This window comes from Aulonocara stuartgranti (assembly GCF_965226115.1).
Source record: "Aulonocara stuartgranti genome assembly, chromosome: 7".
In the NCBI taxonomy this organism is placed as follows: Eukaryota; Metazoa; Chordata; class Actinopteri; order Cichliformes; family Cichlidae; genus Aulonocara; species Aulonocara stuartgranti.
This window is the reverse complement of record NC_138945.1, coordinates 61626678-61645154: the sequence shown is the minus strand read 5'-3', so window position 1 is coordinate 61645154 and position 18477 is coordinate 61626678. Positions and strand designations below refer to the sequence as shown.

Sequence of the window (18477 nt, the reverse complement as noted above, 5' to 3'; positions counted from 1 at the left end):
ATCTTCCATTGATCATAAAGGTGCATGAGCCGCTTCTCCCTTTTGTATGCCTCCTCTCTCTGAAATGTAAGCATCTTCTCCGTGGGATTTCTTGGGCGATCAGATCTGCGAAGTTCCTCATCCTTGCTTGCTTGACAGATGTCTTTTATTTGATCTGAGCCTTCTGCTTCTGCAGTTAATATCTGAGATGCTTCCATTTTGAGCGAGTGTCACATTTAGACCATCACAATGAATCCCTCTTCTTTCATCATAGACTTTGGCAGTCAGGTGAAACTCGTGAGGCTGAAGCTCTTACTGTAGCATCCCTGGCTGAATGATGGTCTCTTATACTGATGCTTCACAGAGGTTTTATTGGAAATGTTTTTATTGAAACATTCAGTGAAGACACCGTAAGAGCTAGGAGCAAAACAAAACCAGCAATATTAATACCATAACATCAAAGGAAACAAATTTCTCCTGCTCACATATAGCATATACATCAAATTTACATCACTCAATTCATTATATCACCTCACTAACTTACAACTACACATAAAGGTCAAGGTCAAGGTTAACAACATAAACTCTATTAAACGACATTTTGATTGCATGTAACTTATTCCGTTAAAGAAAACATTAACAAACCTTGTGCCACTGTCAGCCAGGTACTAATTGGCAAAGTAAACGTACATATTTTTCACTTTAAGGCACACTATTTATCATATCCTAAAAGAAACGTTACTAACAGCCCTTTAACGGTTTTGTGCCAGTTTCCTGTTTCAAAATAAAAGCATGGATTTCAAAATAAAACCGAAGTGCCTTTCAAACAATCGTAAAAAATATTTACCAAATTTAAAGGTCATTTACACCCCCCCTCTGCCCAGCGTAAAGCACAAGGCTCGCTTGCAGAGTGCAGCGGAAAAAAAGTGCGAGAGAGAGGCTGAGAGAAAGAAAAAAACAAAAAAAACCAAAAACGTGACGGCTCGCGATAAGGAGCCGGCTCGCGTCGTTCACGTCAAAGAACCGGCTCTAAGAGCCATTTCGTTCGCGAACGACCCATCACTAATTCATGCACAGCTCTCTCTCTCTGTGCTTCAAGAACAGTTTCCCGTCTCAAATCTCTGTTTTCTGCATTATTCATTCGCTTATTACCCAACAGTCTACAGTTGTTTACAGCGCTGTTGGCCGCTGTCTTTTTCTTTTCTTTTTTTCACTTAAATGACCTCGGACAAGAAAGCCTATTTTTTTCTGCTGTTCAATACTGAAGAAATTTAAACTTTTTAAAATTATGCAAAATTGCAGAATATTTTTAAGGTTATCTGCTATAAAAATCCATCCATCCATCCATCCATCTTCATCCGCTTTGTCCGGGGCCGGGTCGCGGGGGCAGCAGCCTAAGCAAAGAGGCCCAGACCTCCCTCTCCCCAGCCACCTCCTCCAGCTTATCCGGGGGAATACCAAGGCGTTCCCAGGCCAGCCGAGAGATATAATCTCTCCAGCGTGTCCTGGGTCTGCCCCGGGGCCTCCTCCCGGTGGGACATGCCATGAACACCTCACCCAGGAGGCGCCCAGGGGGCATCCTTGTCAGATGCCCGAACCACCTCAGCTGGCTCCTTTCGATGTGGAGCAGCAGCTGCTCTACTCTGAGCCCCTCCCGGATGGCCGAACTTCTCACCCTATCTCTAAGGGAGAGGCCAGCCACCCTTCGGAGGAAGCTCATTTCTGCCGCTTGTATCCGCGATCTCGTTCTTTCGGTCACTACCCACAGCTCGTGGCCATAGGTGAGGGTAGGGACGTAGATCGACCGGTAAATTGAGAGCTTCGCTTTTACACTCAGCTCCCTCTTCACCACGACGGACCGGTGCAGCGTCCGCATTACTGCAACTGCAGCCCCAATCCGTCTGTCGATCTCCGGCTCCCTTCTCCCATCACTCGCGAACAAGACCCTGAGATACTTTAACTGCTCCACTTGGGGCAGGAACTCATCCCCGACCCGGAGTGGGCACTCCACCCTTTTCCGGCTGAGAACCATGGCCTCAGATTTGGAGGTGCTGATCCTCATTCCCACTGCTTCACACTCGGCTGCGAACCGTTCCAGTGCGAGCTGGAGGCCCTCACCCGATGAAGCCAACAGAACCACATCATCTGCAAAAATCAGAGATGAGATTCTGAGGCCACCAAAGCGAAAGCCCTCCGCCACTTGGCTGCGCCTAGAAATCCTGTCCATAAAAATTATGAACAGAACCGGAGACAAAGGGCAGCCCTGGCGGAGCCCATCACCCACCAGGAACGAGTCCGACTTATTGCCGGCAATGCGAACCAAGCTCTTGCAACGGTTGTATAGGGATCGAATGGCCCGTAGCAATGGGCCAGACACCCCATATTCCCGCAACACCTCCCACAGGACACCCCGAGGGACACGGTCGAATGCCTTCTCCAAGTCCACAAAACACATGTAGACTGGTTGGGCAAACTCCCATGCATCCTCAAGTATCCTGGAGAGGATAAAGAGCTGGTCCAGTGTTCCGCGACCAGGACGAAAACCGCATTGTTCCTCCTGTATCCAAGGTTCGACTAACGGACGAACTCTCCTTTCCAGCACCCTGGCATAGACTTTCCCAGGGAGGCTGAGGAGTGTGATCCCCCTGTAGTTGGAACACACCCTCCGGTCCCCTTTCTTAAAGATGAAAAAAAAAAAAGGCTATAAAAATCCAGGCAGAAAAATCTCCTTCATGTTTTTCTGTTTTATTCTCAGTTACTTTGACACAAAGGCATCTGCTGTGATGTTCACAATTCTGATGAAGTCTCACATGTATCAGTACTGATAAATGATCAGAATTATAATATTTCTGACTGTCTGAGGCTAAGTTGAATCGAATCAGGACTTTGAGAACCGGAATCGAATGGATTATAGAAATCAGTGATGATACCCAGCCCCAGTGAGCAGCTTAGGCTACGTTCACACTGCAGGTCTTAATGCTCAATTCCGATTTTTTGATCAAATCCGATTTTTTTGTCTCCTCGTTCACACTACAAATAAAATGCGACAGCAAACGCGCTCTAGTGTGAACGCTCAAAGCGGCCCGCATGCGCAAAAGAAGATGTCACACACAACGCGCTCTGTTTAGACCAAGAACAAACAGTATTGTTTGACTGATGGCCGTTAATATAAAGACTTCGGACTTTACGTTTCCCAATTTTTGCTTTAAGTTATTTTGTTATTTACATAATAATGTAAATAACCTAATAATGATCCTTATTGCTGTTTAAGAGAGGAGCGGTGCTTCAAAGGATAGCTGCAGATTTCTGTCAGAATCTGCAGATTATACAGTACAAATAAAATGTTTACGTTGTCTTCCCAACAGTTTCACTGACATCTACACTGGATGGCTAGGAAGCGTTCGCGATGTCTTCTCGGGCGCTGATAATTGGCTTCAGTCTTGTGTCGGTGACGTAAAAGGCGGATTTAATGCGACTTGACCGTTCAAACAGCAGTCGCTTTCTAAAACATCGGATATGTATCGGATTCAGTACCACATACGAAAGTGACCCAGATCGGATTTGAAAATATCGGATTTGCGCCGTTCACACTGTCATAGCATGATCGGATATGGGTCGCATAGGGTCAAAAAAATCGGATTTGATGCGCTTTCGCCTGCAGTGTGAACGTAGCCTTAGGCTCGGCAGAAGTGGATGTAGCTGTAATAAGAAAAGAACTATTGATAACTTTTCTGTTAAGTTAAGGCCTGATCCTTCTGAAATTCATAGCCAGTGCTCTGACACGGTGTCATCAATCTTTGAATGCTGGAAAAGCAGCAGTGTATCCAGAAAACACATTATATGCTTCAATAAATGCACTGCCCAAGTGTCCCCTCTCCCCGCTGCCTTTCAGCAGCAGGCAGCAGCAAACAGGTGGTCAGAGGAGGCCGAGATGATGATTAAGTTTAACATTAAGTTTAACTTTAAGCACAAGATTGTCAGTTAATAATTTACAAATGAATATTGTCTGTATGGACTGCAATTCCCCCCCAAAAGTGCACATGTAAAACTGCGGTGTTAAGCGATGTGGTCGAAAAATTTGAGTACACCTAACTTTCGTGCCTGTGCGCCCATGGCAAAAAGTTAGTCTAGAGCCCTGTTGAGGGAGTTTTACTAATCATGGACATGTTTATAACAGGCCCTTTAAAATTGTAACAGTGCACTTAGAGAAATCCTGTCAGGTGATTATGTTTTGTGTTTTGATGAGCTAATAATCAGCTCTCTTTTTCTCACTTTTGTTCTAAGCAGGCCTGCAAGATTGAATTAACAGTGCTGTAAAAAAAAAAATTTCAGGAGAGCAAATATAAGATGAGCTTTTCCTGATTACAATGGGCTGAGGAAAAGCCATCTGTGGGAACCTGGGAGTTCCTGTCTAAAAGGATTGCCGCGTGTCAATCCAGATCAAAAATGATAAACAATTGTTTTTTCTTTTGAATGAATGCGTGTGACTGGACTGACGATGTGGACTAAAGGTTTGACTGACTTGACATTGAGACAAAGACTGGACCAAGGTTAGGATGAATAAATGTTGACAAATAATTCACCATGCCAGCAAGAGAAAGGGGATGCTTTGCTTTGCCAGGAGCAGGAGCACAAGAGAGAGAGGGAGACTGAAGGTTCACATGAGAGTGTGAAGCTGCAGACTTAACCTTGCATCAGGGTTGCTGATGTTTGCTTTAAGAAAAATTATGTTTTATTGACTGGGTTTAGATTATGGTAGTACATTATATACAGTGGGGCAAAAAAGTATTTAGTCAGCCACCGATTGTGCAAGTTCCCCCACCTAAAATGATGACAGAGGTCAGTAATTTGCACCAGAGGTACACTTCAACTGTGAGAGACAGAATGTGAAAAAAAAAATCCATGAATTCACATGGTGGGATTTGTAAAGAATTTATTCGTAAATCAGGGTGGAAAATAAGTATTTGGTCACCTCAAACAAGGAAAATCTCTGGCTCTCACAGACCTGTAACGTCTTCTGTAAGAAGCTTTTCTGTCCCCACTCGTTACCTGTATGAATGGCACCTGTTTGAACTCATCATCTGTATAAAAGACACCTGTCCACAGCCTCAAACAGTCAGACTCCAAACTCCGCCATGGCCAAGACCAAAGAGCTTTCGAAGGACACCAGGAAAAGTATTGTAGACCTGCACCAGACTGGGAAGAGTGAATCTACAATAGGCAAGCAGCTTGGTGTGAAGAAATCAACTGTGGGAGCAATCATCAGAAAATGGAAGACATACAAGACCACTGATAATCTCCCTCGATCTGGGGCCCCACGCAAGATCTCATCCCGTGGGGTCAAAATGATCATGAGAACGGTGAGCAAAGATCCCAGAACCACACGGGGGGACCTGGTGAATGACCTGCAGAGAGCTGGGACCAAAGTAACAAAGGTCACCATCAGTAACACACTACAACGGCAGGGAATCAAATCCCGCAGTGCCAGACGTGTTCCGCTGCTGAAGCCAGTGCATGTCCAGGCCCGTCTGAAGTTTCCCAGAGAGCACATGGATGATACAGCAGAGGATTGGGAGAATGTCATGTGGTCAGATGAAACCAAAGTAGAACTTTTTGGTATAAACTCAACTCGTCGTGTTTGGAGGAAGAAGAATACTGAGTTGCATCCCAAGAACACCATACCTACTGTGAAGCATGGGGGTGGAAACATCATGCTATGAGGCTGTTTTTCTGCCAAGGGGACAGGACGACTGATCCGTGTTAAGGACAGAATGAATGGGGCCATGTATCGTGAGATTTTGAGCCAAAACCTCCTTCCATCAGTGAGAACTTTGAAGATGAAACGAGGCTGGGTCTTCCAACATGACAAGGATCCAAAACACACCGCCCGGGCAACAAAGGAGTGGCTCCGTAAGAAGCATTTGAAAGTCCTGGAGTGGCCTAGCCAGTCTCCAGACCTCAACCCCATAGAAAATCTGTGGCGGGAGTTGAAAGTCCGTGTTGCTCGGCGACAGCCCCAAAACATCACTGCTCTCGAGAAGATCTGCATGGAGGAATGGGCCAAAATACCAGCTACTGTGTGTGCAAACCTGGTAAAGACCTATAGTAAACGTTTGACCTCTGTTATTGCCAACAAAGGTTATGTTACAAAGTATTGAGTTGTATTTTTGTTATTGACCAAATACTTATTTTCCACCCTGATTTACGAATAAATTCTTTACAAATCCTACCATGTGGATTCATGGATTTTTTTTTCACATTCTGTCTCTCACAGTTGAAGTGTACCTCTGGTGCAAATTACTGACCTCTGTCATCATTTTAGGTGGGGGAACTTGCACAATCGGTGGCTGACTAAATACTTTTTTGCCCCACTGTACTTGGCCAATAAACACGATTCTGATTCTGATTCTGAGATGTATATTTGTGAATGTGGAGATGTTATATTGGTTTCACTGGTAAAAATAAATAATTGAAATGGGTATATATTTGTTTTTTGTGAAGTTGCCTAATAATTATGCACAGTAATAGTCACCTGCACACACAGATATCCCCCTAAAATAACTAAAAAAAAAAAAAAAAAAAACTACTTCCAAAAACATGCAGCTTTGATATTAATGAGTCTTTTGGGTTCATTGAGAACATGGTTGTTGTTCAATAATAAAATTATTCCTCAAAAATACAACTTGCCTAATAATTCTGCACTCCCTGTAGGTCTGTTGACAGAGCTCTGTACAGGTCTGCTCGAGCTGACCTGAAAAGGGGTCCCACCTGTCCAGCAACAACACATGGCATGGAATAATAGACATCATAAACCACAGAGGCAGAACTGTGAAAACAGAAAACCTGAGTGTGCAGCTAGCAGAGGACATAAACAGCTTCTTTGCCCGCTTTGAAACACCACAACAGCAGCATTCATCTGCCTCAGCCCTGCTCCCATCCTCATCCTCACCTGGTTCCTGCACCGCTCCATTCACTGTAACGGAGCACGATGTCAGATGAGTGTTCCTAGCAGTGAACCCCAGGAAGGCGTCCAGACGGAATACGTGGTAAAGTGCTAAGACCATGTGCCCACCAGCTCACCCTCATCTCCACCAGAATCTTCAACCTCTCACTGGATGAAGCAGCCATCCCATCCTGTCTAAAATCAGCCACAATCATCCCAGTACCAAAGAAGTCTCCCATCACCAGCCTGAACTATTATTGCCCTGTGGCCCTCACACCGGTAATCATGAAACTAGTCCTTCAGCACACCAAGGATTACCTCCCCCCAGAATTCGACCCCCACCAGTTTGCATACCGTGCAAACAGATTCACAGAAGATGCCATCACCCTCCACTCGGTGCTGAGTCACCTAGAACAGCGGCAGAGCTACGCCAGAATGCTCTTTGTGGACTACAGCTCACCCTTCCACCACTCGCCCATTGAGAGCCTACTAACTTACTGCATCACAGTATGGTACAGCAGCTGCACTAAGGCGGATAGAGCCACCCTCCCAGCATGTTTGCAATGAGTAGGAGATGCTCTGTATCTCACTGTACAACTGTATAGTGACAAAGGTATTGGGTTCTTTTCTAAAAATTGCTATAAACAGAGGAACCCAAACTGATGAAAAGTGGCGAATATTTTTTTTCAAATGACTATTTTTAGTGGATTTTTGATATAGAAGCAGAATGACAGAATGTTAAAAGAAGTTACTTTTAGTCACTCTAAGCTGGGCATTGCGTTCTCTGGCTGTTCAAAGCCATGGAACTTTAGACTTTCCAAGCAAATAATGATGGCCATACTGATGTTCTTTTCAGTACATTTTACTTTATGTTCATTTTCATTTTTATGATGTTTCTATTTTTACATAATTCCTCCCACATAGCAAAATTGGTATGGCCTGGATCTGTCCCACACAATGTGCTTACACATGGCCTGCGTACCGCAAAGAATGACGGCCCTATGGTGGCCCAGATCTGGTTTACCAGAGGTGGCCCACACATGAGCCAGCACAAGGCCAGTTGCAGACACACTGCTGGCCCTGTGCTGGCCCAGAACAGTTTCAGCTCTGGCCCCAGATGTCAGCCTAATGTGTACCTTAGCCATGTAAGCCATGTAATAACAACATGTGCTGGAACATAATAGTGCAAAAGTGACATGACGAAACTCTGTTCAGACAGTGAATGGACTGATTCTTATACAGCACTTTTTTACTCACCCATATTACTCAAAGTGCTCTATACAACATGTCACATTCACCCAATCAGGCCAAATGTGGCATGCCATCACATAAACAGTGCCATCTTACCATGCCAGAAGTCAGCCAGCAGTGCCGGCTTGACACCAGATCCAGGCAAGACCCGTCTGCTATGTGGGATGACTTGTTCTTTTGGCATTTTAGTTGTGGATTGTGTTTGGACTGTGTCTCTTGCCCTTTCAGTATTGTTTCCTTGTGCTTCTAAGTGTCCCTTTGTTTCTTTTTAGGTTATGTAGTATGGGTTAGAGATATTTTGTATGTTGTTTTTGTTTAATAAATCCGCCTTTTGGATTATTCCCTGATGTGCCTGAGTTCTGTTATTTAGTGTCACTTTGAAAGGACACACAGCCAGCATTTACATAGAATTGTTCTTTCAATTTTTGATAAAGATTACAGTGAATTGAGATGTAACTTGGCCCAGAGGTACGGTAGGACGCCCAGAGTAAGAAAGTGTTGAAAGTTGGACCTCAACTATTATGGATGATTTTTAATGAATTTTTGAAATTTCCATAATTCTATTGTATTGGCTGTATTGAATTGAATAAATGTTTCCATTAATTTCTGAGGAGTTCTACAGTAAATCTGGATGAAACTTGGCACACAGGTACAGTAGGTGTCCCAGAGGGGGGATGTGTTGAAAGTTGGACATCAACTACTCAGGATGATTTTTAATGAATTTCTGAAAATTGACATAATTCTATTGTATTGACTGTATTGCATTGAATACAAGTACCCTGTAATTTCTGAGGAATTCTACAGTAAATCTGGCTGAAACCTGGCACACAGGTACAGTAGGTGTCCCAGAGGGGGGATGTGTTGAAAGTTGTACATCAACTACTCAGGATGATTTTTAATGAATTTTGGAAAATTGACATAATTCTATTGTATTGACTGTATTGAATTGAATATAAGTACCCTTTAATTTCTGAGGAATTCTACAGTAAATCTGGATGAAACTTGGCACACAGGTACAGTAGGTGTCCCAGAGGAGGGATGTGTTGAAAGTTGTACATCAACTACTCAGGATGATTTTTAATGAATTTCTGAAAATTGACATAATTCTATTGTATTGGCTGACTGCATTGGATACAAGTACCCTTTAATTTCTGAGGAATTCTACAGTAAATCTGGCTGAAACCTGGCACACAGGTACAGTAGGTGTCCCAGAGGGGGGATGTGTTGAAAGTTGTACATCAACTACTCAGGATGATTTTTAATGAATTTTTGAAAATTGACATAATTCTATTGTATTGACTGTATTGAATTGAATATAAGTTTCCTTTAATTTCTGAGGAATTCTACAGTAAATCTGGCTGAAACCTGGCACACAGGTACAGTAGGTGTCCCAGAGGAGGGATGTGTTGAAAGTTGTACATCAACTACTCAGGATGATTTTTAATGAATTTTTGAAAATTGACACAATTGTAGTGCATTGACTGTATTAGATTGAATAAATGTTTCCATTAATTTCTGAGGAATTCTACAGTAAATCTGGATGAAACTTGGCACACAGGTACAGTAGGTGTCCCAGAGGGGGGATGTGTTGAAAGTTGGACATCAACTACTCAGGATGATTTTTAATGAATTTCTGAAAATTGACATAATTCTATTGTATTGACTGTATTGAATTGAATACAAGTACCCTTTAATTTCTGAGGAATTCTACAGTAAATCTGGATGAAACTTGGCACACAGGTACAGTAGGTGTCCCAGAGGAGGGATGTGTTGAAAGTTGTACATCAACTACTCAGGATGATTTTTAATGAATTTCTGAAAATTGACATAATTCTATTGTATTGGCCGACTGCATTGGATACAAGTACCCTTTAATTTCTGAGGAATTCTACAGTAAATCTGGCTGAAACCTGGCACACAGGTACAGTAGGTGTCCCAGAGGGGGGATGTGTTGAAAGTTGTACATCAACTACTCAGGATGATTTTTAATGAATTTTGGAAAATTGACATAATTCTATTGTATTGACTGTATTGAATTGAATATAAGTTTCCTTTAATTTCTGAGGAATTCTACAGTAAATCTGGATGAAACTTGGCACACAGGTACAGTAGGTGTCCCAGAGGAGGGATGTGTTGAAAGTTGAACATCAACTACTCAGGATGATTTTTAATGAATTTTTGAAAATTGACACAATTGTAGTGCATTGGCTGTATTAGATTGAATAAATGTTTCCATTAATTTCTGAGGAATTCTACAGTAAATCTGGATGAAACCTGGCACACAGGTACAGTAGGTGTCCCAGAGGAGGGATGTGTTGAAAGTTGAACATCAACTACTCAGGATGATTTTTAATGAATTTCTGAAAATTGACATAATTCTATTGTATTGACTGTATTGAATTGAATATAAGTTTCCTTTAATTTCTGAGGAATTCTACAGTAAATCTGGATGAAAATGGGCACACAGGTACAGTAGGTGTCCCAGAGGGGGGATGTGTTGAAAGTTGGACCTCAACTATTCAGGATGACTTTTAATGAATTTTTGAAATAAACATAATTGTAGTGCATTGACTGTATTGCACTGAATATGAGTTTACTGTGATTTCTGAGTAATATTACAGTAAATCTGGGTAAAAACTGGCCCAGAGGTAAAGTAGGTGTCCGAGAAGAGGATTGTGTTGAAAGCTTGGCATCAACTTTTAAGAATGATTTTTAATGAATTTTTGAATATGCAACCAGACTGTCACGATGGCTGTATTGGGCTGTTCCATTGTAATTTGTGTGCGCGCGTGCGTGTGACTGTTCACGCGCGTGCATGTGTGCGCGAGTCTAGGCTTTCAATCAGGATATAAAGCGAAAAGGCGCTACCGTAAAGACTGGTGTAAAAGCGCAAGGAAATTTATGCGGCGGATAGGAGGCGGCTGGCTTGTCCGCGGCTCACAAATGACGGCTCACTTTACCGCAGTTTAAATAGCAGCTGGGGAAATCAGCCAGATCAGCAGCAGGTGGACACAATCACACAGGTGCGTGGGCCAAGAGCGAGAGCCCGTAACGAGCTCCACCCAGGCAGAGAGGAGGAGGAGAGACAAAGAAAACAAAAACTAACAACAACAAAACCAGGGGTCCGTTCTTCGTACCTCGCTCACTACATCCAAGATCAAATGACACATCCAAGATCAAATCATCGCGCTAACTTTGAGCTCGCTATTCTGGTTCTCCGAACACACCTGTTGTTGACGATTAGTATAGCTGGATGAAGTAATGTGAGATCACTGGGTGGCTTAACAGGGGCTACGCATCGATAGTAGAAACATTGATCGGCAACCCTCTGATTGGTCGGCGAAAATGTCGAAGGAGCGCGCTTGGTATTTCTCGGCAGCAGAGCAAGAACTCTTGATTGAGGGATTTCAGGAGTTTCAGAGTTTAATTAAAACTCAAGGGAACACTGCAAAGGCTGCAAAAGCAAGGAGGGCTTGCAGAAAGTTGCTGACAAATTAAACTTGTAAGTAATTTAATAATAATAATGATAATGGAGTGGATTGATATAGCGCTTTTCAAGGCACCCAAAGCGCTTTACAATGCCACTATTCATTCACTCTCACATTCACACACTGGTGGAAGCAGCTACGGTTGTAGCCACAGCTGCCCTGGGGCAGACTGACTGAAGCCAGGCTACCATATCGCGTCATCGGCCCCTCTGGCCAACACCAGTAGGCGGTAGGGTAAATTTATTATATTATATTATATTACATTATATCCTCTTTCACATTAGAGCCACGACAGGACCCACTAGAACATGGGAACAAATAAAAGTGAAATATAAGAATATTCTACAGAATGGTAATATTTATCACTTATATTGCTTTTAGTCTCTTGGAAAGAGACCCTGGAATAATCTGTTTGTTTGTTTATAACAGCAACCAAGAAAAGGGCAGAGCAAAAAAAGACAGGTGGTGGTCCTGCACCCCCTCGTCAACAAGTTGGTTAGGTAAATAATACCCTCACGGGAATATCGATATCTCTCTATGAGCACACTGTCGCGCTGAGCTAAAGGATCCTGTCTGTCCCGCAATATACGCTGAATTCTGAGGACTCTCCTTATCAATCTTGCACCTTCCACAATGGGTTGCTCGCGTATACGGACAGGACATGGCTGCAACAGGCTTCCCAAATCCACCTTCACTTTTATAGCCGTGGTCTCCCATCTTGATTACACAAAGTAATTTGCAATTACTACTCTGAAATATGAATTACATCTGAAATAATCAAATACATGTAATAGAATAATTAATAGTACATTTCCCTTTTTTTAGGAAATGACCTGTATGTATCTGTATGGAATCAATAAAAAGGATCAAGTGCTGACACAATCTTGCGTAAAAGCGCATTTTAAATTCAGGGAATTTAAAATAGCGAAAGTAGCTCGTCGCGACTGGAAGCTCCCCACCTCTGTGGGTTTAAAGTAGCTCGTCGGCTGGTAGCTTGGAGCTCGTCGACTGGAAGCTCCCCACTTCTGTGGGTTAGGTTTGGAGCTCTGGGTAGCTCCCCCAGCTGGGTCTAGACAGGGTCTAGGGAATAAGTAGCTCGTCTACAGAAAGACTGGCAGCTCCCCTTATGATAAGGGTTCCGATCGCGCGAATAAGTGTGAATGTGAATGTATGTGTGTGTATTGTTGTAATTAATGGAGCAAGCTGAATTTTCACGGTCCAATAAGAGACTGAGCTGCTCCTACTGTGTTTTTCTTTTACTGCTATTCACTGACGTGCTGGTGAGTTGAGAGAACGGTCGAGTTCCGTCTCGTAAAGTTCACACCGCTTTTGGAAATAGTCCGAAAGTAGAAGGGCGTGTGAGCAACCACTCTCGTCTCTAATACCAGCGAAGGTGATAGCAGCTGTATCGTGTATATATTACTTAAACAAAAATAAGTAAATACATAAATAAGATGGGTAATCAAGCAAGTGAAATTAAAACTCACTCCTGCTGACGAGCAGTGGTGAGAAAAAAAAAAGGTCCAGACGCCGGACAAAAACAGTGTCTGTAAACTGAGAGATTTAAGAAAACAAAATATAAACAGTCAGAAGACCAGAACTCAACTGCCAGTTTAGTAAAACCAGAAGACGAGACACTGCAGTCCCCACAATCCTTTTAGTAAACCATCACTCACTCCTGCAGCCGCATCTGCAGCAACACCCATATCAGGAAGAACTTAATAATCCCTTAAGTGAAAACTAGAGATCACAGTAGTTTGAAGTAGTTTAAAAGGGTTGAAAACAGACCCCACTGAGTAGATATAAATATAAAAAGTACGAAATAAAGATGAACAAAGGGAAAATTACAGTAGAAATTATCTTTAGAGTATTTGAAATTAATAATAGCAAGGATAACAACCTGTAAAGTGATATTAACAATGAAACACAGTTGGCATGATGACCATGCCCAGCATGTATAAAATGAATATAAAGCAAATAATTCACACGAAAATATTTTAATAACATAAATAAAGTATATTAAGGCTGTGTCACTGTTCAGCCAAGGACAGTGTGTGAAAAGGTAACTGTCTCCACCTTGGGAAAAGGATGATTCTGCAGGTCATCTGAAGCCCTTGATGGATACAAAATAAAATATAAATAATACATTATAATAGAACTGCCTGGTCCGCCATGTAACAGAGAGAACAAATGTGACCGCAGATTGGATGAATTCTAAATTATCTGTTTGCTGAATAAGATGATCCTAACTATCAAATTGGCTCAGTAGTAGTATAGTGGTACACACTGATAAAATATAATATGCTATTGCTGTTATATAAGACAAAGAGGATAATATTAACAATGACATAATATTAATATGAAGAGGCACCTTAATCGGTTATGATGTGAGGTGGATAATTGTTAAGCAGTAGTCTGCATCAAGCTTAAGGTTTGCTGAAACTCAGTGTAATGACATGTGAGATGAAGACAATACGGAGAATAACTAAACTAATGAAGTGCATAGAGGCACTTGACCAGCTTGAAACTTATCATTCTAGAATGACACATTGCTGAGAGAGCACACCTATAATAACAACCAATAAGCAAAACCCTGTAGACAACAGCTACAACTACAGGATTGAGAAGCTGAATTAAATATGTAGACACTGCTAAGCTGATGAGCATGTTCCACATTTTCTTTTCTTTTTATTTATTTGTTTCTTTTAGAGCAGAAGCTGCTGTAACACACCCAAAGAAAGACTCTAGGTCTGACCAACCGTCTCAGTCATGGGCAAAAAGATGTCAGTCAATAAAATTCTAAAAGATAATTTATTGACAAAAAATATATCAAGAGATAAAAGATAAAACAGTCCAGTGTCCCACTTAAGAATTGTATAAAAACACACAGTCCCAAGGCCAGAGCCAGCTATGCCACACAGCCAAGTTGCACCCCACATGTTGCCTTTAACAGGGTTAGAAGTTGTCCTTGGAGACCCACCACCCTGCAAGCATATAGTCAGTGGTCACTCAAGCCTCTGCAACCCTGCTGCCTTTAGGCTGTGGCATATAATAGGCCCTGGCCTGCACAGAGAGACAAAACGACACACCTAATATAAAATTCATAGGGCAAAACCCGTCCATCCCAAACATATCTGATTTCATCACATTACATACCTGCACAGAGAGACAAAACAACACAGCAGTGTTTGTAGTGTGGGCTATAAGAAGACCGGTGTATCAGTGCAATCAAGTACACCTGCCTCTAATTAGTCCAACCCCATTCCAGCCATTGGCTCACCAAAAATGTGACAACCACAAAACCACTCCCAACCCAGTGCAACTTCACACAATAATATGGAGCTGAATTAACACAGGCACATTAGTCTACCATGTTACAAGCTGCATGCTATTAAAAGCCAACATATGCAGACTTCTGCCTTGTTCGGGTGGCAGCATTTTTCTTTTTTCTTTTGTGTCCTGACACGTTTATGTTTTTTGTTTTTGTTTGATTATTTTGTTGGTTTTGGAAACGAATTTAAACGAACTTGTGACAATACTTGAGAATCACAGTGACACATAGTGATTAGGCATATGATTGAAAAATGCCTAGGTTTAGAGCTGTGAGCTATGCAAAGTTAAATATATATATACATATATATATATATATATGTATAAATGGGAAACAACCCTAACTTGAACGTTTGAAATGTGTGAGATCCATGAATTGTTTGAAAAACTAGAAATTATTCAAAACTGCCTTAAGTGAAAATGTAGTGTTGCATCTATTCTCCCAAACCAAGACAAACAAAAAAGAAGAAGCTTTCTGTAACTTCAAAATAAGGCTGACTGTTGACAATAGACTAAAACACTAATCCGCAGGTGGCTATCAGGAACAGAGAGGCGAGCAAAGTCACAAACACCAAGGCTGCAGACAGCCACGCAGAAACAGCAGATAACATAGAGACAACGCCTGCTAGAACCGTGGAGAGGAAGGTCACTTCCCACGAGATTGTAGGAGTAAAGGACAAATTAGTTGTAAAGTCAGCTTCAGGCCACACAACTGTACAACAATTAACTGCCCTTTTAGAACTAGTACACACAGCAAGTGGCCGCAGGTGCTTTATTAAATGCATATATGACCCGTCGTGTCCAGTAAATTTGCTAGGTAGAGACGCTCTGACAAAACTTAAGATAGCAGTCATGCCATTCTTTTCTGGTATTACACCTGAGTGCCAGAAACCGACCGAGTATCACAACATTCTGAGATTTAAACAAACTCCAGGCCCAGATCCACCTTATGATCAGCAAGTGTGGAAGCTAGGAGAACAGCATTTGACCTTACAGCACAGGCCGAAATTGTGTAGGTTATGCAGTAACCACAGATAGTAAAATAATAGAAGCAAAACCACTTTCTTCTTCATGTCCTGCACAGAGCGCTGAGCTGATAGCTGTGATACGCGAAAGCTAAATACACAAAGACAAACTAATAAACATACATACAGACAGCCAGTATGTTTTCTCTGCTGTGCATCATTTTGCAAAAAATTTGGCATAACAGAGGAATGATTACACCAACTGGCAAACCAGCATGCCAACCTCTTACAACGCCTACTGACTCTTTCATTACTACAGGCAACAATTTTGCTGACAGAGCAGCAAAATAGGCGGCACAACAGGCAAACACCACATTGATGGCAGTAAACACACATCAGATTCCACTGGATGTGTTGAAAAATGAACAAAAAGCAGCGAGCACAGCAGAGCAGGCAAAATGGCTAAAACACGGTGCAGTTCTGACAAACGACTTAATGATGTGTTATGGCAAGCCAGTGTTGCCAAAAAAATTCCTCCACAAAATGGCGGCATTAGTGACTCATGGCTGTACGCATTTGTCAACGGGGGGACTGACCAGTATTGTCAACTCTCATTTCTACACTGTAAATTCTACACTGTAAATTTTGAAACCTCAGCAAAACAATTTGTCAGAACGTGCATGACGTGTCAAAAATATAATGCTCAGGGTAACCTGAGACCACACAATCCATATGGACTTTATTGAGCTAAATGAATGCCAAGGGTAAAAATACACCCTAGTGGTTATAGATGTATTCTCAAAGTGGCCAGAAATCTACCCAGTGAAAAAGGCAGATATAATTTCAGTAGCAAAATGTATGTCTAAGTTGTAGGAAAATAAAGAGATGATTGTAAATGACGAAGAATGTAATGATGTCTATCAAGTGTCTTGCAGATCAAAGCCCGGTGACTGGGTTCTGATCAAAGTGCTCCAAAGGAAAAACTGGAGCACACCCAGGTGGGAGGGGCCATACCAAGTCCTCCTCACTACACCGACCGCTTGCAAAATTGCGGAACGACCATCCTGGATCCATCAGAGTCACTGCAGGCGAGTCAGTGAAGCCATCTAAACACAGCTGACGGCAGGCTTGCCCACTTGTTGTGATCTCGCCCGGTGGAGGGGTCAGCTTTCCTGGCCGGGGGGTCTACTCGCGACAGGAGGGTGTGTCCCGTCGTCATGAGGTGGTGGCTCTTAACAACTGCAGCGGCCCTGACCATGGCCGGGCTCCTCACCTTTGCTTCCGTGAGGGACAACAAGTCACGTTATATGGAGAAAAGGCAGACACTGTATGACAAAGGAAAGTACACCAAGTTTCCCCATGGCTATGCCACTAATTTCTGGTGGCAGTTTATGAACACTACAGCTTACTTGAATAATAAAACTGACTGCTATGCAAATACATATACACTTTCTGCCCACCGAGGAACGAGAGGAAGTGTATGGACTGTTCACTCAACGAAACCTGTGCCAGTAACGCGACACTGATGAGCCTCAACTGTCGCTCCAACTACAGCTACCGAATGATACTACAAACAAAGACTCATTACCAGACAGGATGTGCACGGACGGCACCAAGCAGTAAAGGAACCAGAGTTTCGCATCTGAGGAGGAGTGAAATTCTTACAGAGCTTGATCCCCGGCATTGGAGTTGCCGAGGTGCGGGATCACGTGGAAATCAACCGATATGCTCTGCTACGACACATCAACTTGACTAAGACCCTGGGAACCGCCTTAGCAGGAGAACAGCAGGCCATCAGAACGATGGTGCTGCAGAACAGACTGACACTAGACCTGCTAACAGCATCACAAGGAGGAGTTTGCAAGCTGATCGGGGAAACATGTTGCACTTTTATCCCTGATGGATACGAAACTGGAGGAGACATTTATGAAGCTTTGCAGAATTTGACCGCTCTGCAAAAATATGTCACTGACCACACACCTGGAGCAGCTACAGCACAAAGCTGGCTGGACTGGCTGTTCAGCGGTTCATGGCTGGCTGCTGTAGCAAAGCCATTTTTCCTTCTAGGTCTCATCATGATAGCACTGCTCATATTAGTGTTGTGTGTGTTGCCAAATGATTTCACAGATGATAACAACTACAATGACTGCTTATGTTGCCGTGCCTGAAGAAGAACAACATCCCGTTGCAATTCTGTTAGAGGACAACTTGTACTAGCTGCTAATAAATGACGTGGTGATTAAAAATGACTTGTCAAGTGATCATGCACTGATTAAAACATTAGTAGGTTATGCAAGTTTTCATGCTTTTATTTTTTTTTGAAGTCTTCAGTTTTAAACATAAAGTTTCCATTTTAAATATGAAGTTTTCATTATTTTACATATAAAGTTTTCAATTTAAGGTTTGCATCATTTTAAGTATACGGTTTCATCCTTGTATTTTTTGAAGTTTTCATTTTACATATTAGGTTTTCATCATTTTTAAATACAAAGTTTTCATTTTAGTTTTCATCCTTTTATTT

General features: G+C 42.3%; 1 long non-coding RNA gene across 1 annotated transcript in view; it reads left to right on the top strand.

Moving 5' to 3' along the window:
* The window catches only part of LOC309710978, a 108698-nt gene that overhangs the window by 61929 nt on the left and 28292 nt on the right, over positions 1-18477 (top strand). The gene's annotated exons all lie outside the window — the stretch shown is intronic.